Consider the following 26,377-nt stretch of genomic DNA (forward strand, 5'->3'; position numbering starts at 1 on the left):
ATTTCACATATTCTTTTCTATTACTCTACAGACCATAGTATGACTTAGCTTGAAGAACATAACATATAGCATTGAAAAGGTATAGGTTTGACTCTTAGCCACTGTAACCTTTCTCAAACAAGTCACTCAATCTTTTGGAGTCTATATTCTCATGTAATGAATACATATGTATCTCAGAATGTTATTGTGAAGATTAAATGAAGTAAAGTGTATCAGAGCTCCTAGTATAGTTCTGAGGTGTTGTTAAAAAATTTTGGTTAATTTAAATGTTGTTTGCATCTAATGACAGGAAACCTTTCTCAACATTAGACAAAGATAATATTTTGTAGGTATGTTTTTTTTTTTTTGACTAACCTAAAATTATTGCATCATTCTTATAAAGAACTAGGACCTAGGGCATTATAATTATTTCATTTTTACTCTTGTTGCCTTTATTTTTTAATCAGTAAAGGACCCTTCATTGATGAACCCCAAAGGTAGCTTATTCCTCTGGTAGTTGCCCAATGAAGTGATATGGGTTCATTTGATTGTATATCTACTTTTATACTTCCTTTGCATGTTTCTGAGATCCCTGGCAGGTCAGCCCATGTTCCCCAACCCCACCCACAGGAACTGATGATATAGGAATATAATGTGATCGCCACAGCCACATTTCCTCACATACCAGCACAATAGAAAGAATAGTGGTTCTGGAGTCAGAAAACATGCATTTGAATACTTGGCTGCTTCTGAGTATGGTAATCTTATTAAGATTAAATGAGATAATATGCACACAAGAACTCTATAAATGCGTTATCCTTCCTACGGTTATGGATTTATATAAAGAAGAGTATAACATTGATTTTATGCCTAATATATGCCAGGTGCTTTGCATACATTATCTACTATAACTACGTAGGAGATTCCCCCCCCCCATTTTACAGATAACTAACCTCACACCATATGATTGTAAAGTAGTAGAGCATAATTTGAATCAGATTTATTACTCACCATACTGTCTGTTTTTTATGGTAGCACAGGCCAGGCCATTCTTGGTCCTGCCTCTTGGCTACCAAGGAGAGAGGGAAGGAATAATGAGACTATGGAAGGAGACATTCCATGTATGCAGTCAGAAAATAAGGAGCTATCTGAGAAAATACACTATTACTGACTTGATAGGGCATATTTCTGCCATTGTTTATGTGATAAAACTGAAAAGGCCAGAGAGGCCACAGCTCTAACAAGGGTTTCTTCAGCCGAGAGTTCGTTGGGTGATGAGTGCAACCAACTTGAAGTGTGGCTCAGCTACAAGATGCTTTATCTTCATAATTCCTTTTCTTCTGTCAAATTAGAGTGGCTGACTTATATTTTTAAAATAAATATTATAAAAAATTTAACCTTATTGTAATTTTATTATTTTATCATTGTAAACCTAGAGGAGTGGTAAAGCCAAAAAGCTTTTCAGAGTTCAGACTCATTGGACCTTTCCAGTGTTTTTCCACTTGAACACAAATTAAGTCAAAGTTATCACCTGGCTGGAAGGCCCTAGGTGACATCAGCCATTAGGTGTAAACTGTTTCTTTCTGTGTTACTGCAAGCTTGCTCATAACCCTGTTAGGGTTTGACAAAACAATGGGAGTATCTCTTGAAGGGAAAATGAGAGTTAAACTACTTTTGTTCTTGGTGAGGGATGATAATTATAATCAAACAAAACTCAGGAACTATGATGAGAAATTAATTTTCAGAAAAAATTTAGGGAAATGTTCTCATTATTATACCTCAATTTGGCTTTAGCTTTTAGGAATATTTAAATTATCAGAACCATTTTTGCCCATCTGCTTTATCTGCTACTACTGATGGAGGGGGTCTTTAAATACCCTTGTAAATTTTCAAAATGATTGATGGTCTGTATACCTGAAAATGTTGAGTAGAAGGCCATTTGAGTAGAAGGCCATTTGATCTAATATTATACATATTGTCAGTGACCATTTCTTCTATAGGACTTTCAATGATTAATTAGTTCTGTTTTACATTGGCATTAGGCTTAGCAACAAGAATACTTTAGTGCAGGGGTCCCCAACTCCCAGGCTGGGGACCTCAGTCAGTGGCCTGTTGGAACCCAGCCTCACAGCAGGAGGTGAGCAGTGGGCGAGCTAGCAAGGTTTCATCTGTATTTGAGCCTTTCCCCAGCACTAGCATCACTGCCTCAGCTCCACCTCAGATCATCAGGCATTAGATTCTCATAGGAGCACCGGTGCCTGGTGCCAAAAAGGTTGGGAACACTGCCTTAGTGAATGAAACTGGCAAACGATATTGGCAGGTATTAAATTTATTTAACATAATTCCCTAACTCCTCCCTTCTGCCAGCCCCCAAAAACCCCAAAATTAAACAGCAAATCTCAGCCTTTTCCACATGATAGTAAAGGTTTTTCTTCCATATTTTCAAACTTATGTATCTAAATTGTATTTAAGTTTAGACCTTGCAACAAAAGCAAAACAAGCATATGAAGTGGTAGAAATTATACCATGGCCTAAGGTTTTGCTTCTTTTCATTTGGGCAATTCATACCCAAAAGTGTTACTTATTTTCTTTGTAAATGAGGCACCAATGTGGAAGAAAAATCACAGTTGGAAAGATCTGAGTTTCTCTGGTACTTAAAGTAGCCCTCATGAGCATAATGGTGAAATTGAAATGATGTGTACAACAAATTGTAAAGTCATTAAAATGTCATGGAAATTAAACGAGAAAAAGGCCAGTGTGTTGAGTTTTAGTCATGAACATGTATTCAAGAACCATTTTTAGGTCCCTGTTCTTCTAGACCTCACTGCTTCAAACATAATTTTATTATAATTTATTATTATTTTTTAATAATTACATTTAAGCACCTGATGATCTAATGAAGACAATTTCTTAATGTGTCAGAATGGGTTCTTTGTATCTTATTTGAATCTTTTGTTGCCTTAAGCTAATCTGCTTTAGGGTTCTGAAATCCAGTCATTTTACAATGCAGACTCTAGCAATGGCATTCATTTGGAATGCTGTCTTTTGTTTACCAGCTTTCCCAGACCTTCATGGCTTCCTTTGGTCATCTGGTGTCTTCACTAATGTGATTGGTACTCCTAGGCTCTGCAGGTAGCCATGAGGCTTTGTAAGTGGGATTTACAGTGGGACTCACCACCCTGGCTGCTAATGAAGGGAGCCACAGGGATTTTGTTTTGTTTTGTTTTCAATCTGTCTTCCAAAAGAGTGAAGGAAAGTTGTGTTCAGGGTTTGCTAATTCTGATTGTTTTCCATTTATTTTAATTCTTACAATTGATTTACTAACTGTGGTGAAAAAATACAAATATTTTTGTTTTAGAGTCAGAATGTTTCATTTGCTAGCCCTTCATGCTAATCATTAGAATTGTTTATTATTGAACCTGGAAATAACAAAGTAGAGTCTCTGTTTAAACTCAACCAATTGTCATTTCACCTTTATCTGTTTTTTCTTTCAGGAGATTTTTGACCAATTTAGTTGTTTAGAATAAAAAGAAAGTATATGACTAGGAGCCTTGGACTCTAGTACCAATCTTGTCTCCTCATACTTCTATAGTCTTGAGAAAGTCACTTACACTCTTTGATTTCTCATCTAAAAAAAAAAAAGGGAAAATGTTATCTTAGTACGTACATATGAGATCCAAGATGATGTTTCATATTCTTCTAGGTTTATGCTCTTTTTTACTACCAAAGTGAACTACGGTGCCCTTTCATGTGATTTTTGGGTAAACCTACCATTGAAAAACAAACTTGTATGTGATAAAATGCTTTAACCATCAGTCAAATTAATAATTAATGTAAAGTGTCAGTATCTTAATTTTTTAAATAATATGCTTTGCAGATTATAACCCAGTTTTATATAGAGAGGATTTATTTGCCTATTTTATAAATGTGAAACAAGGAGCCCATGTTTTAACTGCACTTTATAAGGCAATGGTTCTCAAGTGTGGATTAAAGGTTTTCAAGGGGTCATGGGATCTTTGGATTTTAGAATGAGAAGGGACATTAACAATCATCGGGCCCAGTCCTTGAGTTTTACTAACAAGGACTCAGAGGCCCAGAAATGCTCAGTAGCTCATCTGTAGTAACAGAGCCTGTAGAGCTGCCAGTAGGGCCCAAACTCTGAAGAAAAAAAGGCACATAGGAGGGCGGTAGTATCCTAATTACCTCTTATTCCAGTCTAAAAACTTAAAACTAATTTCTAGATAGTATTAGATTGTTGGTCAGTTTCTGCATTGTAGCTTTCAGATTATAAAGTCAGCTCAACCCTACAAATGTTTAATGAGTACGTACTGTGCATGAGAACTGAGATGATGCTCCTGCAAAACTGTGCAAAGTCACAGCTCCTGACCTCAGAGACTACAGTTTCACTGGGAGATTTGCTGTGCAAGTTGCTGAGAATAAAAACAATAAAAAACACAGGTTCTCAGAATCTCAAAAGACTTCTTGAGGATTTCAAAGTCCAAAGGGAGATGGAGTTAAATAGAACCTGATAGGTCAAGTGTTCAGTAGTAGGTTGAAGGTAAATTTAAAGTACTTTGGGAACTCACAGCTAGGTCTTAAATCAGACTGGGAGAAAGGAAAAGAACTAGTAGTATTGCTAGTGGAGAAAATCTCTTGGCCACACAGATTGATATCACTGTAAATTCTTGTCCCTAACCCAAAATACAACTTGATTATATCTTTGACTGCCCTTGCTGAATCTCTCTCCTTTTTCTCTGATCAGTTATTCCAAATCTACTCCTTTCTCCTCAAGCTTGTATCCAACTCCCCTTTTCTCAGCAGGGTGCTCTTGTCACTTCTAGAAGCCCCTAAAGAGTCCCAGTAATTGCCTTAACTTCAGCTGACCTCTAAGAACTAGTGAACCCAAGTGCTTTATCTCCAGCCCTGCTTCCCACTATGCTTCAGATTTGTCTATCAAATTACTGCTGGGTATCTCCATTCGGATATTTCATAGCCATCTCAAAATCAATATAGCTAAAACCTGAATGCATCATCTTTTTTCCTCAGAGTACCCTTAATCTCATCTTCCTCCTCAAGAGTACCCTTAATCAGAGAAAGTGCCACTATCCTCTCCAATTTGCAATTTGAATTTTAGAAAAACCGTTCTGGCTGGAACATGCCAAATACAGAAAGAATGTCCAGTTAGGAAGCTGATAATCCAAACTATATCCCTTACCATAGTATCTAATACATAATAATATAGTCAAGTGATTAAAAACATACTTTGAGTAAGATGGATCTGTGTCCGATTCCTGGCAATACCACTTATGACCTAGCTGTGTGACCTTGAAAAAATCATTAAACTTTCTAAGACTGGATTGCCTCACCTGAAAAATGGGGACAATAATAATACTTAAAAAGTGTTCTGAGGATTAATGAGATATCACATATGAAGCTTTTAGCACAGATATCTCTAAGATCTTTGTGGGCAAAGACCATTTCTAGCTTGTTTACCATAGTATCTGCAGGACCTGACACAGAAGGCATGCAATAAATATTTATTTGTTGAATGAATATATGAGGTAATGGCATTTCTGAACTGAAGTACTAACAGTGGGGGGAGAGAAAAGCAATGCAAGGTAGAGATCTAGGGTTCATCCTGAATCACTTGCCCATGTCATTAATCACCATTCCTAATGATTTAATTCTAGGTATTTCTCAGGTCAAGTCATCATCTTCACCTTACCGTAACTACACCATGCAGGCATGGTGGTCCCTCACCAGGACTCCATGTGGTAGTCTGGTAATGCCAGATTGGTCCTGTCTTCTGAACATACTGTGCTATTTCAGAGAGGTGCTTGCTTATTTTTCAACACCCTTCTCTCCTGTATTAGTTAGGATTACATTTGTCTGCAAATGACAGGAAATACCAAATAGCAAGTAAGTTTATTTCTTTCCCAATTCCATAAAGTTTGGAGGCAATTGTCTAAGGCTAATAAAGCATCTCTGCTATCATCAGAGACCCAGGCTCTTACCTTGTGCTTCTGCCATCAGTATGCAGCTTCGATCCTTTCTTTCTCTCCCTTCTTTACCCCCTTGGGACATTATTCCGTTAATCATCTCCTCTCTTCTGTGCCATCACCTCTCCCTTTTCTCTGAGGTAATAACCTTATCCTATAAGCATTCCTCCTTCTAATTATGCTTTCCTGCCATTTTACCTTTCCTACAGATACCAACTTATTTCCCTCCTAATTCACCACACATCTTGAAAAGAGTACTTGCTACATGCCATGGCACACTTTCATTCTTGATCCTATTCGATCTCTCTTACCTATTGAAACTGTTGACCACTTCCCATTTCTTTAAACTATTGTCTCTTGACTTTTACAAGCTCATTGGTTCCTGGTTTCCTTCCTGCTTTTCCCACTGCTCCCTTTCCATCTGCTTTACTTGGTTTTCCTTTTCCTTTGTTTGACTCTTCAATGACAGTGTCCCCCTTGACCCTCTTACTCTACATACTTTCTCCAAATAGGCAATCCTTAGGTAATCTCACCACTACCAATATCCACTCTCTGTGTGGCAGCTGTCTGTCTCCAGGGTCTGTTTTTTCAGTCCTGATTCCAGAGCTCAAGTCCTGAATTTCTACCTACTACTAAAAGGGCTTCTCTTCTCAGTTCCTTCCTTGCTGATGATGTGCAGTCTCATTACCTCTCCTTAGATTCTTACAGAAAACTTTGGTCTCTAATTCAACTTTCATAGTATCCCTGGAGTTATCTTCTGTTTTTTAAAAATCTGATTGTTAATTTCTTTTTTTGAAAACTTCCATTGGCTTTCTTCTTCTAGTATTAAATTCAGACTCCCAATTTGGTATATAAGGTCCCTTACAGACTGGCCTCAACCTACTTCTCTTTTCGCTCAACCCCAAAACCCCAACAATGAATTTGCAGTGTTTCTAAAATACACCATACTTTTGACATTCTGTTCCAGTGGTGTGAGGTCTTCCTAGTTCTGTCTGATAAATCCTTTAAAGCCATTCAAATGTCAGCTCTTCTCCAATATCTTCTTTATTTCTCTAGGCAGAATCGCTACATTCCTATGCTTTTATAGTATTTTGTTCCTACTTCTAGTATATATTTATGTATTTACAGATCTGTCTTCACCTCTAGATTGGATCTCTTTGAGATTATGGACTGCCTGCCTTTATTATCCCTCTTAGCACATTTCACAGTACTTTCTAGGTGAAATGAAAATGATGAAACCAGAAAATAGAAATAGCTTTTGCTCTAATAATAATGAGTTTTCTTTGGACATATTAAATTGACATATTGAGGTTGAGAGGAGACCAGCACTCAGAAAAGACTTTATAGCCAGCAATATAGATATAGGAGTCACCAACAAGAATAATAAACTGACTGGATCCTATCTTTTTCAGGTGATGACTAAAGAAAGATAGAACATAATAAAAAGTGGAGGAAAGGTTGGTAGTGGGAATTTTGGGTATGGGGGACAAAATTCCATAAACATCCTTGTTCGAAAAAAAAAAATATTTAACACTGTTGCCTGGAGTCGTTTTTTCTCTCGCATAAGTATGTAGCCCTTCCACTAATTTAAAGTCCAAAATCTAGAAAAAAAGAATGGCTCAAAAGGTGGTCCTCATCTTCCTTCTAGGATTAGAAGCTACTGAATCAAAATTTTCATCCCAGGCTCCTACTGTCTACTTCAAATCCACCTTGTACATTCTCCTCCTCCTCTCTTGTTTTTGTGGGAGGTGTGCGTGTGTGTGTTTGTGTTTCTTTTGAAGCAGGAAAGAGTGGATAAGGTAAAAATATACTATTTTGTTTCCCTCACAAAATTATCAATAAACTAAAAAGCTTAAGAATTTCTTTTTAATTTGAAAAAATGAAGATTCTATTTATTTAGATAAATTTTATTTCTTACCTCTCTTCCCCTATAATCCACTCCTTTGCTTTCTTAGTGCCTCTAGAAAATATAACACTAGCTTGTGTAGATTCTTTAATTAAGCAGGTAAGGTAAATTCTGTGTTTCTATAAGAGCTTATTAATATTTTTAAAGTTGATAAATGGAAAAATAGCAACAAAATCATAAACAAATTCAAAAGGCAAAATGGCAAATGGTGAAACCATTGCAACTCATATCATATACAAAGGACAAATTCCTCAATATATAAAGAGCTCCTACAAATCAACTCTAACACCAACAACCAAATAGAAAAAATGAATAAAAACTGGACATTTCAGAGAATAAAATTCAAGAACTTTTAAACACTTGAAAAGATATTTAGTTTCATTCCTAGTAAGAAAAATGCAAATTAAAACTATATTGAGATATTATTTTAATCTGTCATGTTGACAAAAATCCAAAAGTTGGTAATATCCTACACTGTTGAAGGTATGGGATACATAAATTGCTAATGGCAGTGTAAATTGGCTCAACCCTTAGTTCATTCCTTACTTAGTGAGTGATTCATAACCAGGATTCCCTCCAGCCCAGTTTTCTATACACTTGGCATTTTCCTGTTTGATGTAGACCTTAGAGAAGCTGAACTGTAATTGAAAATGTTTCTGATATGTGGAAGAAATGAAGACTGTTTTGTGTCTGCTAAAAAAAAAAAAAAACTAAAAACAGGGCAGGTTGGCAATATTTAACAAAATTAAAATTATATATATCCTTTGACCCAGCAATTTCACTTCTAGGAATTCAACAAGTGCTAAATTAGTGTGTATCAGTTAATGCAGGGTTGATTATTACAAAATCTTGAATAACAACAATGATTGGAAACTAAGTGTACGTCATTAAGGGACTAGTTGAAAATAACATGATATATATATATGTATATATATATGTGTGTGTGTGTGTATATGTGTGTGTGTGTGTGTGTATACACACATACATACATACCTACATACATACATGCCAGGGAATTATCTGAAGCCATAAAAAAGAATGAAGGCGATCTTTATATGCTTATATAGAGAGCTTTACCAAATATTTTTTAACTTAAAAAAGCAAGGTCCGAAAGAATGAATGTCTTTGATTTGTTTTTACTTATGTTTGCATTTTTTAAATCTTAAGTATATATATTTTAAAAACTAACAGAAGTGGTTTCCTGTGACAGGAGACTGTGGGGCAAAGGTTGAAGAGACAGTTTTTACTGCATATTCTTTTCTGCTGCTAGATTTTTAATCAGGTAAATATATTATCTACTCAAAAAAATAAGAGGAAGAATTTTTTTACTCCTTAAATAGAAATATTCTATTTTAAATACCTACAGAGGCACAGTTTCCATACTGATTCAATATCAGTAAGTTTTACCTTGAAAATATTTGTGATATCAATATTTCTTAAGTGCCAGCTGTACATTCAGAATGGTGCTAGGTGTTTTGGGGTTATAATAAAAATTAAAATGAGCAAAGTAAGCAAAGGATTAAAACTGGCTGAAAGAATAAGTGAGGAATGAGATAGACAATTTGAACAGAGGCACAGAGATGGGTGTGAGCTTATTTGTAGGGAATAGCAATAAAATCAAATTGATAGGAACAGGTTTTATACTGGAGTATGATTGGAGGTAAGTTTGAAAAGGCACATAGAGATAATGAAAGTTTTCAAACCCTAGTTTGTGAAATTTGTGTTCATCTTAAGTTAACAGTTTAGGCTATTTTTTATATTGTCATGGAAAATTTTTTCAAGGCTCCACATAAGCAAGCTATTATAAATAAAATTAAAAATTCATTGGTTTATAATAGTAAAAATGATATCTGTAGGGGTATTAAAAGCAAGTTGTATTTATTTGTAGTCTTTACTATATGACATGCATAAACCATAGTATCACTACATTTACCTATTAATAAACTTACAGTGTGGAAAGGTATTGCTTGTCAAAAGTAGAAAGTCAATGTTTCACAACTATCAAATATTCAAATCAATAAAAATAGTAATTAGTAATGATGATGATAATAATAAAAGGATAAAGGACTTAATTAAGTTTGCAATGTGAGTACTCCATTGTAGAAAATTTGAAACTAAAGATAAGCATAAAAGAAAAAAATTCCATTCTGTAATCACATCACCCACTGTTTTGTGATTTATATCACAGTTTGGATGTATCCCCTTATTTTTCTAGATTATTTATGTATTTTTTCTTATAGAAATGAGACCATATTGGTTTGGTTTTTTAATTGAGGTATAATTAACATATAATACGTTAGTTTCAGGTGTATAACACAATGACTCAATATTTGTATATATTGCAAAATGATTACCACAATAAGTCTAGGCAATATCCATCACCATACATAGTTACAAAATCTGTTTTTTCTTGTGATGAGAACTTTTTTAAGTTTACTGCCTTAGACTCTTTCAAATATACAATACAGTATTATTAATTATAGTCACCATGCTGTATGTTATATAGTGTTTTATGTATAAAAACATATTGTTTTATAACATTTTCCATTTCATAAATAATAAATATATTACTGTGTCAAAAGTATACTTCTTACTGCTCTATAGTATTCCATTATGGATGTGTGATAGTTAGATGAGACAGCATATGTGAGGTACATGGTAGATACTCAATAGATGGTAGTGGTTATTACTGTTACTATAACATGCTTAACTGTTTCCCTGTTGATAGACTATTAAGTTGTTCCCAGGTGTGGGGGAATTAATGTTTTACTTTATTATAATTATAACAGTCATTAACTCTAGCTAGAAGCCTTTTTCTTAGCTGATTCTTTTGTTTCAGATATTAACAGATGTACAGAAGTTTTATGTGTTCAGTAGTTAAATCTGTCAGTCTTATTCTTTGTGATTTCTAGGCTTAGAAAACTAATTTCTCACTATGATGTCATAATAAATCTTGATACATGAAAAGTATCTATATAAATATTTAATTCTGTTTCCTTTTAGTTTTTATATGGTTTGATGTGGGTAAGCATATAAATATATTTAAGTATAGATATTCAATCTTTTTTCTCTCTGGAATTTATTTCTAATGCTTAATATAACTTGTTTATTAGCTGTTACTTTTTAAATTGTTGACCATTATTTCAGTATCATTAACTGAATAATTTCTTCTTCCCTTTATTGTTTTATAATGTTTGAATTGTCATGTAATAATTCTAGAGATAATAAAGTATTTTGGGGCTGTCACCAAGGAGCTTCTCATTTTTGTGCCAGCCCTACATTTTAAATTAAATATTAAATGTTCAAACAGTATTTTCAAGTGCATTCTGTGTAGGAGGGCACCACAATAGTTTCTGTGATTTCAATAATAGGGAAAACAGAAATACATAGTCTCTACCTTTGTTTAGTTTAGAATTTAATAGGCAAACTTATCAGTTGATGATACAAATTATATAGCTCAGTGAATGTTAGGACGGAGATGAGTAAGATTCTATGAGAGCTTTCAGCAAAGGGCTGAGGGGATCAGGAGAGCAATGCTTGAGTTGAGCTCTAATGGGTGAAAGGGGTTTAACTAGGCAAAAGTGAAAGATAGGATAGGTAGTATTATAGGCAGAGGGAACATAAGTATTTACAGGTTGGTCAGTGTTTGTGGAACATAGCATTTAGGAAGAGAACATTGCAAAATAAGGCTGGAGAGATGGGCAGGGATATTTACATTATTGATTTTTATCCTCAGAGCAATATAAAACCATGAAGGGCTTTAGCAGAGAGTTGACATGATTATATTTGCACTGTAATGCAGTGAAGCGATTGAAGGGTGCCAGAGAGTAGGTAAAGAAAGCAATAAGGCAAGTTGGTGCTGGCTCCTGGCAGGAGGCCTCAGTTCCTACCTATAAGAACCTCTCCACTGAGTCAATTGAGTGTCTTTACAGCACAGTAACTGCCTCCTCTTAGAGCAAGTGATCCAAGAGGCAAGGAGAAACAGCAATATCTTTTATGACCTTGAAAATCACACACTGTCACAGCACTTGTTCAGTATTTTATTGATCACACAAGTCAGTCCTAATTCAGTGTGGGATGGGATTACACAGGAGGCGAGAATCACTGGGGCCATCTTGGAAGATGGTTAGCACAAACTAAACCCTACAAACTCCAACATTTCATTTCTGGGCAGTGTGTTATGGGGTGCAAATGAAATTGAGAAGCAGCATAGGGAAGGAGGAAAACCAGAAAAGTTGTGAGATGAAATCTAGTGGAAGGAAAGGGAATTTTAAGAAATCTGCCAAGAGAGCATGTTAGATGAGAATTGAAAAATGTTCATTGGATTTCGTGACATGAATTAATGACCAAAAACTCTTTCTTTATAATATAATTTAAATTTTATTTTGATTCACCTCCTTTTACACCTTTTTTGAAAAGCTTTTCCCTCATATTTCTTTGATCTTTCTTAGGAAATTGTGGGTGTTTTTATAATGTTCTCCAAAAATTCTGCTGATATTTTGATTGGAATTGTGTTAACTTTATTATTTTGAGAAACATATATTTTTACAAAGATTAAGCTCTTTAAAAAATCCAGCATATTTCTCTGACCATGTAAATTTTCAATTAAATCACCTAGATAAAGCTTGGAAATTTAAAAAATGATGTTATCATACATATGTCATTAAGATGATTCCTGGTTATTATTTTTGTTGTTGCTATTGTGAATGTGACCTTTTCCCCACCATTGTGTTTTTATCTAAAAGCATATATATATATATATTTTTATCCCTCATTGTATGGATAAGGAAGCAGTTCCTGAGAAAATAGGTGTCTTGGCTGTGGTTGCAGAATAGTCAGTAACTGTAGATCTTGAACATCCAAATTTTATTGTGCTACATTAATAAGAAATCAATCGCTTATCCTGTCAAATCTTGTTAAAATTAACAGTCTTAAGTATCACTTTCTTTGTATCAGACTTCAAAATAGTAATATACATTTTATAGCACATCTTCAGTTTTAGCATCATTATTTTGAAATACAGCATCATGACTTGAGAAACCGCTTCTCATCTCCAATTCTCTCAAGATCTGATTCTTACCAGACAGGAACCATTTCTTCTTTGAGGTCTAAATAGACCTAACAACCTATTGCACTGAATAAATATTTAATGAAGATTGAATGTTTCCTCTGTGGTGGATCAATTATTCTTGTTGATTCTCTGAGGAAAGCTTTTTTTTTTAATGTCACATTGTAGCTTAAGAAGTTTGTTCTCCTGAATATTGTTATTAGTGCCAAAGTTTGTTTCAGTGATATAAGAATTCACACCCTTTCAGTTGTCTATTTTTCCTGGTTTATATATGCAGCGTGAATTTTTATGTTATCTCAAATACAAATCTGAAGTTCATCGACCTAGTAGCAACTCATAAAGTTATTTGCTGTGAGGGTTGATTTTTTTAAAATTTGAGTTATTTGGAACTCTGAAAATAGAAAATCTTTGCTAATGAGGTATAAAAAAGTAATGCATTTTTTAATGGAAGAAATATAATTTTATTGATAAATATCTTTAAAAACATAAATCATTCTTTTCAATTTACAAAAATTTATGTTTCTTGTATTTTAGCTATCAGCCATATATCTAATTCTATTATTTCAAAATCTTCTTAACTAATATTAGGTTTAAATGACATGTTTGCCTGTGGAGTCTCTAAATTTATAAAGTTAACTGGAATAGCTTTAAAAATTTCATCTGGAAAAACTGCCTTCACTGTAGTGGAGTTATTTAGCGCAAGTTGTTAGTGTGACATTCAGATGGAATATATCAAAAGAAAAACTTCTCTAATTTAAACGAAAATAGAAAAACAATAAACAGGTAGGGAAAAGGATACATATGTTTTTTATTCTCTTTTTACACTAGTAAGCATATGAACATAATTTTGAAGTAGAGAAATCATGCTTTGCGACAAAATATCTTCCATTCTTAAGGAATAGTTTCATTTGCTTTGTTTCGCATTTGATAACTTTGGGACCTATATTTCAACTTAAATAACTGTTGACATTGGTGTTTATTTTATTAGAGGAGAATTATGCAAGTGTGTGTGATGATAGTTATAGTACATATTTGATAATAAGGGTAAAATAAATCAGTTGAGTCAGTGGTCTGATATCTGTTTTTAAGGTCTTTTTGACCCAGGAGTCTGTGACCTGTGAAATCTTCACTTTTTTGGATTTCTTAAGATATTTTACAATGCAAGGATTTAAATTTAGATGAACACCACTGCAGGAAGTTGCCTGATAGGGCTCAAAATGTAGTGAATATCACAGTATGGATTGGAAAAAGTTTAAGAAGTTCTGACAATTAACATGTGAGAAGAGAAAGGTTGAAGTTAGGAAAGTTTCTTCTTTTCTTTAATTTATAACAAAGAGAACCCGAAATTTAACCTGATATTTTCATCTCTCTGGTTACTCAGCAGCATTCCATTTTGTGAAACCATCGCCAAGAAAATGTACCCAAATCTTGAGTTACAGATTGTTCTTGCATCTGATTGGAAGGGGCATATGACTTGTTTATAAGGTATTGCAGTTCCAAAGCTGCACAAATGAATGTTGAGACTTGGGGGAGGGTTCGTCAGTGAAGGGAAGCTTCTTAGACATTACAGCTCTGTCCAGAGGCCAAATGGGAGATAAATCACCAGTGGCCACCTCTCTTATTGAAATAGTTCAGCCCTGGGGTTTAACTGAAGGACTTATAGGGTTTTGAAGTGCAAATAGGATGGTGAAGGGTAAACCCTTTTAGAATTTCATTTTGATGGATTTTTTTTTCCCTGTGCGGATTTCTGGCACTGACTGTGATCTGGAAGGTGCCCTTAAAAAGAAGTTTTGTTTTGTTTTTGATCAATCAGGCAATAAGACTTTCCACAGGGGTGTACTTTTCCTGCATGCATATCGATCCTGTTGTGTTTAATAGTAGGTCATTTAATTGGGTCTTTTTTGAGCCTTTGTCAGTATTACCGTCATTCTAAAGTCAGGACTCTTTCTTGGTATTAATGTCAAAGTTTGAGAGTGTCAAAAGATGTGCTACTTCTGGATCAGGAGTTTTGGGGATTACTTAGGATCAGTATGTTAATGTAGTCTAGTTAAAGATCAAGTTCATATTAGAACAAGCCCTTTATCTAATGATAAGCAGCCTATAATTATTTAATCATTTTCCCATTGTTATATAATTATACATATTTCACTTAATTATTTTGTATGCATTCTGTTTTGCCAGCATTAAAAATGAAAATCTAAAAATTCTTGAGATTATGAAATATTTGTACTATCTTATTTGTACAAGTACACTGAAGTATTTGAGGAAATAGGGAAACACTTAAAAATCTTAGGAAAGAGACATGTTGATTTATCAAGTTGAAAATTTAAGTCAAATACAGGAAATAAAATATCTTTAAGTTTTTTTTTAGTAAATTGAGGATAAGAGGAGTCAATCATTAGTGACTCCTAAGAAAAGTAATTATAACTTAAAGGCTTTTTGTGCAAAAATTTTAAAGAAAAATTTAAATATTTGTATTAAAGAAATGCTATTGTAAATGCTTATGTTTCTTGTTAGAAATGTGGTGGACAGAACTTTTCTTGAGAATTTGGCTCTTTATTTTAGATTTAACAGTTACTTATGTATTTACCCTCTTTGAAAAATGATAATGTATTTAGCTGCAGCACAGATTTTCCTCTGTGGTGCTTGATACCTTTTATAAAAATGGGTTGTTAATCTCCGTAATTGATATTGATCACGCAATATTCTTAATTGCCTTCCAAATCAGTTTTTTTTAAAAAAAATCCCTTTACTGTATTTATATAAATTAGAGAGTTAAAATTAAAATGAAATATTAGAGTTTAAATTTTCTTATTGCCGCATGATGGTTTTAAGTAAGAATCTTAAAGTAACAAAACCAAAAAAAACTGTAGATAGCATCAAGACAAGTCTCCTGCATCTACACCATCCCTGTCATTAGTTTGTTGCTGGGAGAGGTTAAAATGACCTTTCCTTTGTTAGAAAAGAGATCTGTAGTCCTTCCCAGAATCCTCTTGTTAACTGTCTTTTTTAACCCAAGTTGGAGGTTGTCTGATGAATGAATGGTGAGCTTTTTTTATGAGCAACACATATTGTTGACATTGTATCACACATTGCTTTTTAATTTCTAATGTGTTTTTAATTTGCAAAACATGCATATATATGCCTTTCACAACAGTAGAATTGAGTCAGCATTTCTAAGTCCAGATATTTCTTTATGCAAATAAGACTGGTCAGGCTTAAGAATGCTGTATCATAGCCTTAGATTAACTGAGACACACGGGAATGAATTACACTTTTGAATATTGTTGAATGAAAGAAGATACTTGAGAAAGACTTTTTTTCTCCCAAGAACTTCTCTTACCTCTTGGCAAGTGAATTGCCCCAATATAAAAGTGTTGGGGGTGGAGGTTGGGGGGTGGAGAGTGGGAAGTGAGCAGCAGAGTGAAAAGGCAATCCACAAATAATCACTCTTTTCTGCCTTTGATTGTGTCAGATTTTTTGTGTGTGTGTGGCAATTGTTTTCTTTTTCGCTTAGAAGAGGTTTATGGTCCAGTGTCTGTCAAGTCAGCCTCTGTCTTAAGGTTGCAGTTGTATTTCTCTTTCGAGTTCCTAGAGGTGATGTTATCTTTTGTTCACTCAGCAGTGTGGTGGTTCCTGAGAGCATCTGTCACTTTAGGCATTACAAGATGGATGGGTCTCCAGTGAACTGCTGGTTGAAGCAAATGGTGAAAATAAGAAAAGACAAGGGGCTTCAGGGTCTGCAGAGAGGACAGACAACAAGGAAATACTGTTTGTTAGAAATCAAGAGTAAGCTGAGCAATAGAGGAAGAAAGCCAAGATGGATTGTATGTCATTTATAAACAACTTGGAAATCAGAGTCTTTTGGTGGCTATCATGATCTAAGGGGTACATCTGCATCATGGTAAACAATTCTGTGCTTTGGATTTGCGATGCATGTTTGGACATTAACAAAAAAAGTCTGGGAAAATTGTTGGGAAATTACAGTGGTAGGAATGATTTATGTCAAGGTGTTCCTGGTTGGAGAATTAGTAGTTTTTTAAAATGTCAAGATTAAAAATATTTTTTAATCTTTAAAATTTTTTTATATTTTCTTTTTTATCTTGTGAGCAGCTGTAGATATTAAAATGTTTGAAGAGTTTTAGCCACATAACTAACATCATTACTGTTTATACTGAAGCTTCTTTGACATTTTTGCAAGGGAATTCTTAAAATTCTATGCCTGTGCCTTATGGAGGCTGGGGCACATTTTAAGTCGATTTAATGGGCTCTTTGATGAAAGAAAAATGTATATAATTGTTATTGATCTGTCAGAAAAAGGTGGAAATTTTTTATTATATTTAGAAATTAATTTTGTTGGTGAAAGTCAAATTTGTGAATCCTGACTGGTAAAATCCCTCCTGTGTACGAGAAGGAACAGGAAGGAGCTTGGCCAGAGAGTAGGAAAAGGGAAGGGATTGGGCCGGGTGGGGGAGGGGGGGTGCGGGGGCAGGCGCTGTGATTGAAAAAAATGATTTTGTCAAACTTTTTGGCATTCGCCTATGAAAAAGACCATAGGTTGAAAGGCAAAGAAATTAAGATGATTAGAAGCTTTAAGCTATACAAATGGTAGAGTATCTTCCTTCTCTATGGGTGTAAATAATAGATGAAAGAGTAAGAGTGACAACAAAGGATCAGGTCGTTTAAGAGAATGTGTATAGGCTGAATAGGGGTCTGTGGCCCAGGGCCAAAGGTCTTAGCTTTGAGTGTAATTAGAAGAAAATACAAAAATGTCATTACTAGCAGGTGAAGTGTGTAGCACGTGGCCAAAAAATTAGCAATTTTAGACTCTGAAGCTATTGGAATTGGATTACTGACCTTTTTTAAAAATCATTAAGGTCCTTGTGGAGTCATATAGTTTCATTGGCAGTAATGCAGTTTGACCTTGTTGACCAGATGGGGTAATCTTGGCTTCGGATGTAGGTAACAAAACTCCTGGCCTACAAAAAGATGTCTATTTGTGTGTGAGTGAGTGTGAAATACATGAGTTTGAAAATCTGGGTCTTGCATTTTTAATTATCCTTTTGCCCAGAGACATTCTTCTAACAGTAAGGGAGGTAAGACAAAGATTTTTATGGTGCTTTTCTTTTTCCTCTTTCAAGTTGGCATAAAAGGATAGTAAAATGAAAACTTTTTTAAACTTAGAAAATAAGTTAATATTACCTTAAATATTTTAGTACTATAAATAATATGCATATTGAAATTATTACAGTCAGGACAATTCTCTTTTGTTTCCTTTTTTAAACACAATAACAAAGGAATAGAAACACCCCTAAAGTTATATATAAAAATCAATGACAAAAGTTTTTATTTCCTTGATGCTTTATGATTATATTTCCTATTTTTCTACACAGTAGTTTATATTGACCATAATCTACCTAGAGAACAAGATAAGCACACTGTAATTTTCAACTAGTTATAATTATTTTAGTTTAATTTCTCTTAAAAATATGCTACTTAAAAGGTAAGAAACAGCTCTTTCTCTTCTTGCAGTCTTGCTTTTTTGGAAATTTTTTAAAGCACTAGCTTCAAAAAGTAAAGGATAATTTTAAGCGATATTAGTTTTGTCTTAAATTTATGCTAATACTTTGAGTAGATAAATTTTGGCCAAGCATCAGAGATTATAAAACTCTTTAGAGCAAGAAAATTACCTTTCATTAATTTTATCCCAAAAAATAAAAAAAAAGTCTGTGAGCTTTTAGCATTATAGTAATACCTATCAAAAATAAAGACTCGACAGATGTATTCAGTGTACACTAAATCTTAACAACAGAAATTATTTGAGTATACATAATTAGGAGTGATTCTTTTGGGAATATTTAAGGAAGAATATCTGTATTTGCCAGTTATGATGTATATGGCGTTGTGTAAGACTTTGGTAATTAATTTCTAATTGTAATTTTTGTAGCATTTTACATATTTAGATTATTGTATTCTGATATATAATGCATTTGGAAATTAACTCATCTTTATATGTTTTTATTTTTTATTTTTTGCAGGTGCAAAAAAGCTTTAATCAAGTAAAATCTAGGCAACAGGCTCCCTGAAGTGTTGACATCCCAACTTAATCATGAACGTGATTCAAAAATGTTAATAAATAAACCAAGGTATTGTACAATTATAATATGCCCCCTCAATTTTTCAAAATCAAATTTTTTTATGAAGTTATATTTAGAATTTAAATAAAGCTACTATATTTGGTCCTTAAATTGATTAACCAGATATTTCTATGGATTCTCCTTCCATTTCCTCCCCTCTACTTTCTTCTCCCTTCCCCCATCCTCTTCAAAAAAAAAAAGAGGAAAAACATATTCAGCAGTGTTTTTTTTCCTACAGCAACTTCTGTGTTATATTTCCTATGTTCCTGAGTTAAGACAGTAAGAATTCAGATTTTGATTCTCCTCTGTTGATTCAGGTTTTATCTTTCAAATTGTCTAATAAGAGATTATTATTAATTATCTAGATTCTTGTCCTCTGCAGGAAAATCCCAACCATATCCAATGACTGCATATATTTAAAATCTTTATCATACTATACTATCCTGAGATATATGTTTATGTTTTAAAATTTTTATAAAAGTGTTTTTTCTATTTTTAGAAAGATTGTAATTTAGACAAGACAAAAGGTGATACCTTTTCCCCTCTCACTCCCCAGTCAAAGAAAATCAAAAGTTTGCTTAGAATCGAGCATTTAGGAATACTGTTTTAGGTAACTCTTGTCTGCTAGGGACTGTCACTCCTTTTGGAAGTTACAATGTGTTTAAATAGCCTGGCATTTCCAAGAGAGGCCAAAGATCTTTTCCTCTTTTATGACCCATTGCATCCTTTTGAGGCCAAAAAGAACAAGAGGGTCATTGCCGCTTCAGCCTGGTCCCTGTTTGTTCCTTCATGGTGACCACGCAGATCCTGAAACTTAGTATTGGCTTAACATTTGGGCCTGGAACATCTGGAAAATGGTCAGAGAGGGAGCTGCTGAGGAGACAAGAGAGAGAACTGTTGCGTTTTGTTACACCAGGTGCTAGGAGGAAGCAACATTCGCCTTTTTGATATGGGAGGCAAATTCTGTGGGCCATGGAGTTAGGCTTCAACAATTGAAGAGGTCAAAGGACAGCTGAGTGGGGTCAGTGAGACACCATGGGGTGTATTTTGTTACTTAGTAAAAGGAGCAGCCTCCTAAAACCTTAAAGGATTCTCTTGAAAATCTGTGTTGTGAAAAGGTTTTATGAGTCTCACGGCAAAAACTCCTGATTTATCTAAGGAATGCTTGCTTTTGTCTAATGGAAGGATAATCCTTACCAAATGTTGGAAACTACTATAAGAGTCAATATAGATCTGAAAGAACAGTTAGGGTTTGATGTGTACTTTGCTTTCCAAAATGTTTATCATTTTCATGTTTGTCCCTCAGTGAAGAATTTTGTACTGTCGAAGTATCTTTCTTTCCTCAAAGCAGAAAGTGGGGGTGGAGAGAAGGGTAAGGAATGAGCCTGCATTAATTTAAAAATTATTCTAAAAAGCTTTTGACTGACCCACAAATAGGATTATAAACTTTTTAAAAACACCAACACTTGTTAACTCTAAAACGTTATCTTTGAATTAATTTTAATGTATAAAGGGAATAAAAGGCACATGAAGTATGTTTCTGGATTACAGAAGTTTTTTTTTTTTTAATTTAGATGTATTTCATAGACTCATAGAGTCAAGAATAGAGAATTTAAAAAGCAAATAAAATAAAGAATTTTCTCTTTAAAGGGAAATAGAGAAAGGGGAAAAATCTGCATGTTATAAGAGCTCTCTTCATCACAGCCCATGATCTCAGTATATCACTTATATGATTGTAGATACCTTTGAAATGTGTTGGCCACTAGTAGATGGGTGGTAAAAGGGGAATGTTCGAGGAATTTGGCAGTATTTCGATATTCCAATTTATATACTGTATACATGTATATATACATAGAGAGAACATATATACAATATGTATTAGTAAGAAAAAAAGATTAAATGATGAGAAGTATACAATAGGCTTTGTTTAGCATTTTCTTACTAATTTATAAATTTATAATTTGTGAATGACTGTATGATTCTTTCAATTATTTTTAATACTCATTTTAAAGCAACATATACTTAGATGTAAGGCTTAGTTTGCACTGTGTTCTGTGTCTATTTTCTCAAGGTTAAAGTGCCTTTCAACAACTAATTTAGAAACCTAGTGTAGTGACTGATAATTGCCTTGAGAAAACCCGCAGCAGTTTAAGTAGCATTGAAATTGTGGCAAAACTGACAAATACAATTAGCAATGTTAATAAGATAAGAAGATGGAGAGAAGGGCAGGTGACAGAGTGGAAAGATGAAGGTAGCAGGAGTAACAAAACCATGTAAGAACAGAATGTTCATAGTTTGCTTTGAATTGCCAGTGCTTTTTCTTTTAAGCTGTATCTCTCTTTTCCTACTCTCTGAGTTACCAGCAGAATGGGTGTTTTGCAAGTTAAATAATTCTGATACATTTATTCAGTCCCTAACGTACATCTGATTTTGAAAGATGACAGACAGCTGTTTAGCAGTTCTATCTAAAAAGACAGTCAGATTTTGCTGATTCTAAGGCACAGTTTTATTTGTGATGCTCTTTTGAAAAGTCAGTTTTAAATGTACTTCTATTTGACTGTACTGGCTGTGAGTGGGAATTCCTTTACCCCTCTTTGTACCTTTATAATTCTCATTAGTCATTCACGTACTTTGCAAAGGAGACCAAAGCTTTGTTTCTAGATTTAGTGCCCCAGTATTACCAAAACAAATCCTGCAGAAGCCTTTAATATGTTATTACTAATTATATTTATCTGATTAATGTTCATAGCCCACTTTCCAAACAACTACTTAGGAAAATTAAATGGGAATAGGTAAATAAGAGAAATTAGATGAATGTTATATGAAAAATATTTAGTTATCTGTGCCTTTCCCATTATACTTTTAAAGCATCCAGTGAAATTTAGAAAATTATTGTAGTATCTTTTGAAATTCTACTCTGCATTTGGGAAATTGGCTTTTTCCTCTGGGGTTTTATGCAGATTCTAATGATTGTTGTGATAAATCCCCAGAAGTTTGTTTTCTGAAACCACAGAGACTGGGAACTCAGTGTGGCAGCCTTGATGGATATGGTAAACCACACTTTGGAAGCATTTCTCGTTATTTAATGTTTTCTGTTCTAGATTATTGACTCTTCTCCCTGTTGAAAATTGGTCTCTGGTGACATGGTAGAGGTCACACGTTGCCTATTATTGTTTTGCGTCTTTGATCTTACACAGGGATTGCCTCTGGTAATTATACTAGTTCCAGAGAGTTTTGACGAGATGTGTTTATTTTACAGAAGAATTTCTGGTATTTCAAGGAGGAAGAAAGTAAATATTTCTAGTAGTAACATGCAATGCTTTGTTACAAAGGAAAAGTAGCATTGTACTTTCTTTTAATTATGACAGTTTTTAATTATTATTAAACTAATTAGCATATAATTTAATTATTTTAATAACAATTTAAGCTATATCACATCTGTAAGTATATTAGTAAAAATGGTTATTTATAGAATTAAGTTATTAGGGCTGGGTTTTTATTACAGTACCAAAAATATTTTTGGCTTTAGAACAGTCAGAAGAGATTCATTTAGATGTAAACGTACGGAAGTATGAAAAGAAGTTGGAAATTTTATCTTTTAATCTACATTTTCCGAAGATTTTCAGCTGGGAGGATGAATAAAAATGAAATAAAACATTTTCGTTTTGAATTCATTGTTAGTTTTGTGCTTTTTTTGGAATGTGTTTGGGAAGAGATACTAACTCCTCAAACCCATTTAATGTATAATTGTATAAGACACACAAAAAAAGCTCAATATGTTCAGTTTTTAAAATTCAATTTCCATTTTAATATTTTCTCTAAAGAACTCACAGCCTCATAGAGGAGTCAGACAAATATTAGACCCAACTATTAAGAATGACAAATGTCAATTTAAAAGAATAACTGAAATGCAAAATAAGCACAAAAGAGAACTGTGAATATATGTTTATTTTGCATCTTGGATTATAAACTCATTGATAACTTGCAAGAACCCTGTTTGACTTCTATGTCTAGTCATCTCACACTATCACTCTAATCAGTGAATATTTTTAGAGGAAGGATATGTAAGCAGTAATGCCTATAACAAGTAATTTTTTACAGGAAGTCAAAGAAACTTTGGCTATAAAGGACAGTAATATTTTGTATATATGATTGTAAAATTTCATAATAAATGAATTGTATATAATACCAAATAGCAGCTTTTGGAACTTTTACACTGATGATCATTTGTTTCAGAACAGTACCACAGAATATACTGCAGTGCTCAACATACAAGGGAAGGAATGTATCTTAATTGTCTTAGTATCCCCTGTGTAGCACAATGCTTTTTAAAAACTCTTACTATCTAACATTTTCTGCACATTTATTTTGTGCCAGGAACTATTGAAAAAATTTTATATGTCTATAAAATCCCATGTAGTCTCACAAAAACCTATGACATTCCTTGTATCACCCCATTTTACAGATGAGAGACTAACTTACCTAATATCATACAGGCTAGTGGGTGTAGGATTTGAATTAAAGTCATCTGACTCCAGAGCCTATGTGCTTAACCATTTCCATAGAAGGATTTCTATAAATGTTGGGAGGATGGTGGTTAAAGTTGGCAAAGTGGGAGACAATATCTCTAGAGAAAATAGTAACAGAAAACTGACAATTGTCTTTTTATTATTATGCCTGGCACATAGGCAGTAAATTGTATCTTTAAAAAAAAAAATCTCAAACCAAAAACAACTACATACACACCGCACACAAAATTGATCATCTTCACTCTCATCTTTTTTCTATTTCTAAATAGCATGTTTTAATAAGGAAAAAACACATGGACTTTTGAGTCTAAATTCAAATCCTGGTTCTGTCATTTTCTAACTAGATAAGCTTGACTTGTTGCAGAAGCTAGATCACTCGCTATATCCACCTATCCCTCATTTTGAATCTACTTACTTCCTTGTAGTTTCATTTAATTGTCCCTCTATCCTACAAATGTAAGTTAGCTCTAGAGGTTAGACTACATTCATTACACCCACTGGCAGGAATACTTCATAGATGGTGTGTGGGTTTCATATTATCTACCATGGGAAGGCACACAGCATCTCATTGCCTCATTTTTAGTGATACTAAACTTGATGTGGGTTTAGGAAGTGTCAGCCTGATCCCTCCATTATAAAGTTCCCCCTCAACTTTTTACCTAATGGTAAATCACTTACTATCATTGCCACAATGAGTTTTGCATTAAGTGTTACAAAGTGAGATAGATAGATAGATAGATAGATAGATAGATAGATAGATAGATAGATAGATAGATAGATTGATTTACCTCTACAGCACCTGGTCTTCCTAGGTGGTATCCCATCCAAGTACTAACCAGGCCCGACCCTGCTTAGCTTTCAAGATCAGACCAGATCAAGTGTGTTCAGGGTGGCATGGCCATAGACAACAAAGTGATAATCTAATAATTCTGCCATTCTTTCCACATTTATTATAGCTAGAATTCTTCATTAAAAAAAATAACTTTCTCAATAACCAGGACTATTTGGTTACTTTGAAGTACAGGAAGAGCAGGATAAATGCTTCAGTCTTTCCTTTTCCTTTTAGTAGGGTTCAATTAAGTGCTTTGTTTTTGTTCTCCAAGAGGAGTGCTTTCTTTTTCTTTTGAACATCAAAATGAATTTGAGTTTTTACATTGTAAGTATGTTTTAGTCCATTGCATTTATCCTCTTATGTTCAATTTCTCTCATCTTTGGCGTATGGGAACTTTTCCTGTTGATCCTATGTCTTCTGACATGACCCATTAGTCCTCAATAGCTTCTTTGCTTTGTAGCACAAGATGTTCAAGGGTTATCTTGTTTATTTCCTGCCTCAGACCGGGAATTGGCCATACCTTCAAGGAGCCTTGATTATTTTCAGTGGCACTGATATTAGTAAATTACACGCAGGGTACCAGGAAGTACTTATTGTTATTGAATTGTCATTGTTTATTGGACTTTTCGGTAGACAAAGCTTAGAAACACAAATTTGAAACCTTTTAAAAAATGAGCTATTACTTAAATAATATACATATCCCCATCTACCTGCTCCATAGCCTAACTTGCTGTTATGCTAGACAACCCTAAAGTAGTGTATTAGATAGTTTTTCTTTTATTATGTGCATGATTTTTTAAATTAGTTTTTTTCTTGTTCTTTGTCACTAATTTTGATGATCCTTTTAAAAATACTTTTTAAAAAATTAATATTCTCCAGAGAGTCATTATTAAAAGTCAATGAAAATATTTATGCTTGGTCAAAAAAGAAACTTGTTGAGGGACTACAGTTGGATCAGTACAAATATATCATAACTGGGGGAACTAGTTTGGTGTATTAAGCTAGAAGGCAGTAGTAGAAATTCCAGCTCTTAATAAGAGAATCTTAGTCCAAGCACTAGAATGAATTTTATTTTCCCAGGAATCCAGAAGCAGCAGCAAAGTGGAAGGGTGTTAACTTTGCAAATTCTGTTGTTTTTACCATCTTTTTGAATGATAAGTCTATTTTTTAAACTACTTATTCAAGGATGGCATTGAGGGGGGAGGTAGAAAGGGGTAAAAGAGGTCAAATATTTGGTGATGGAAGGAAATCTAACTCTGGGTAGTGAACACAGTGCAATATATATATGACTTACTATTGAATGATACACTTGAAATTCATTTGATTTTGTTAATCAATGTCACCCCAATCATTTTTAATAATAAAAGGATGACCGGAGTGGTTTCATAGGGTAGTGGTTAACATGTCTGCTTTACATGCAGAAGGTTGGGTTCACGCCCCAGTGGAGCCATGTTCCATACACTGAGTGCACTGCCCTCCCCTGCCCTGCTCCGTGCACTGAGTCCCTGGGTGCGCTGGCCCCTGGTGTGTGCCGCGACCTTGTGGGCACCCCACCTTCAGAGATCCAGTTCTTAAGGGGAGATGACAACATCCATAGGTCAGGGGTGGAAGTAGGGCAGAGGGTAGGGGGGAAGGATGGCATCGAACTATCAATGGGAAGGGACAAACCTCCATACTAATCACTAAAGAAGTCTGGGTTCAATTCTGTAATTCCTCACTTTATCATTTTAAAAAATGCCCAGTTATTTTTTCATTTATAATTGAGTCAGCTACTTCCTTTCACTCTACCAAGTCTGTTCATGGTTACTTCTGTTTGTTTTCATCTGAGTATTGTTAATGCTCTTGTAGGATTATGTATAACTTCTATGAAACATACATGATGAAACTTGATTACATATTTTATGTTGATTTAATATTTTTATTCAGC

At 34.0% G+C, this 26,377-nt stretch overlaps 1 protein-coding gene and 1 pseudogene across 7 annotated transcripts in view; one reads left to right on the forward strand and one right to left on the reverse strand.

Annotated features, from left to right (window-relative positions):
- GREB1L (GREB1 like retinoic acid receptor coactivator) overlaps positions 1 to 26,377 on the forward strand; it is a 219,994-nt gene that overhangs the window by 87,286 nt on the left and 106,331 nt on the right. For all 7 annotated transcript variants that reach the window (XM_016161519.2, XM_016161775.2, XM_016161923.2 and 4 more), the window contains exon 2: positions 18,991 to 19,098. The gene's annotated coding sequence lies outside the window, so the exon portion shown is untranslated. The remainder of the gene's footprint in view (positions 1 to 18,990; positions 19,099 to 26,377) is intronic.
- On the reverse strand, positions 24,406 to 24,524 carry LOC118610120 (annotated as a pseudogene).

This window comes from Rousettus aegyptiacus, unplaced genomic scaffold, assembly GCF_014176215.1.
Source record: "Rousettus aegyptiacus isolate mRouAeg1 unplaced genomic scaffold, mRouAeg1.p scaffold_m13_p_12, whole genome shotgun sequence".
Taxonomy (NCBI): domain Eukaryota; kingdom Metazoa; phylum Chordata; class Mammalia; order Chiroptera; family Pteropodidae; genus Rousettus; species Rousettus aegyptiacus.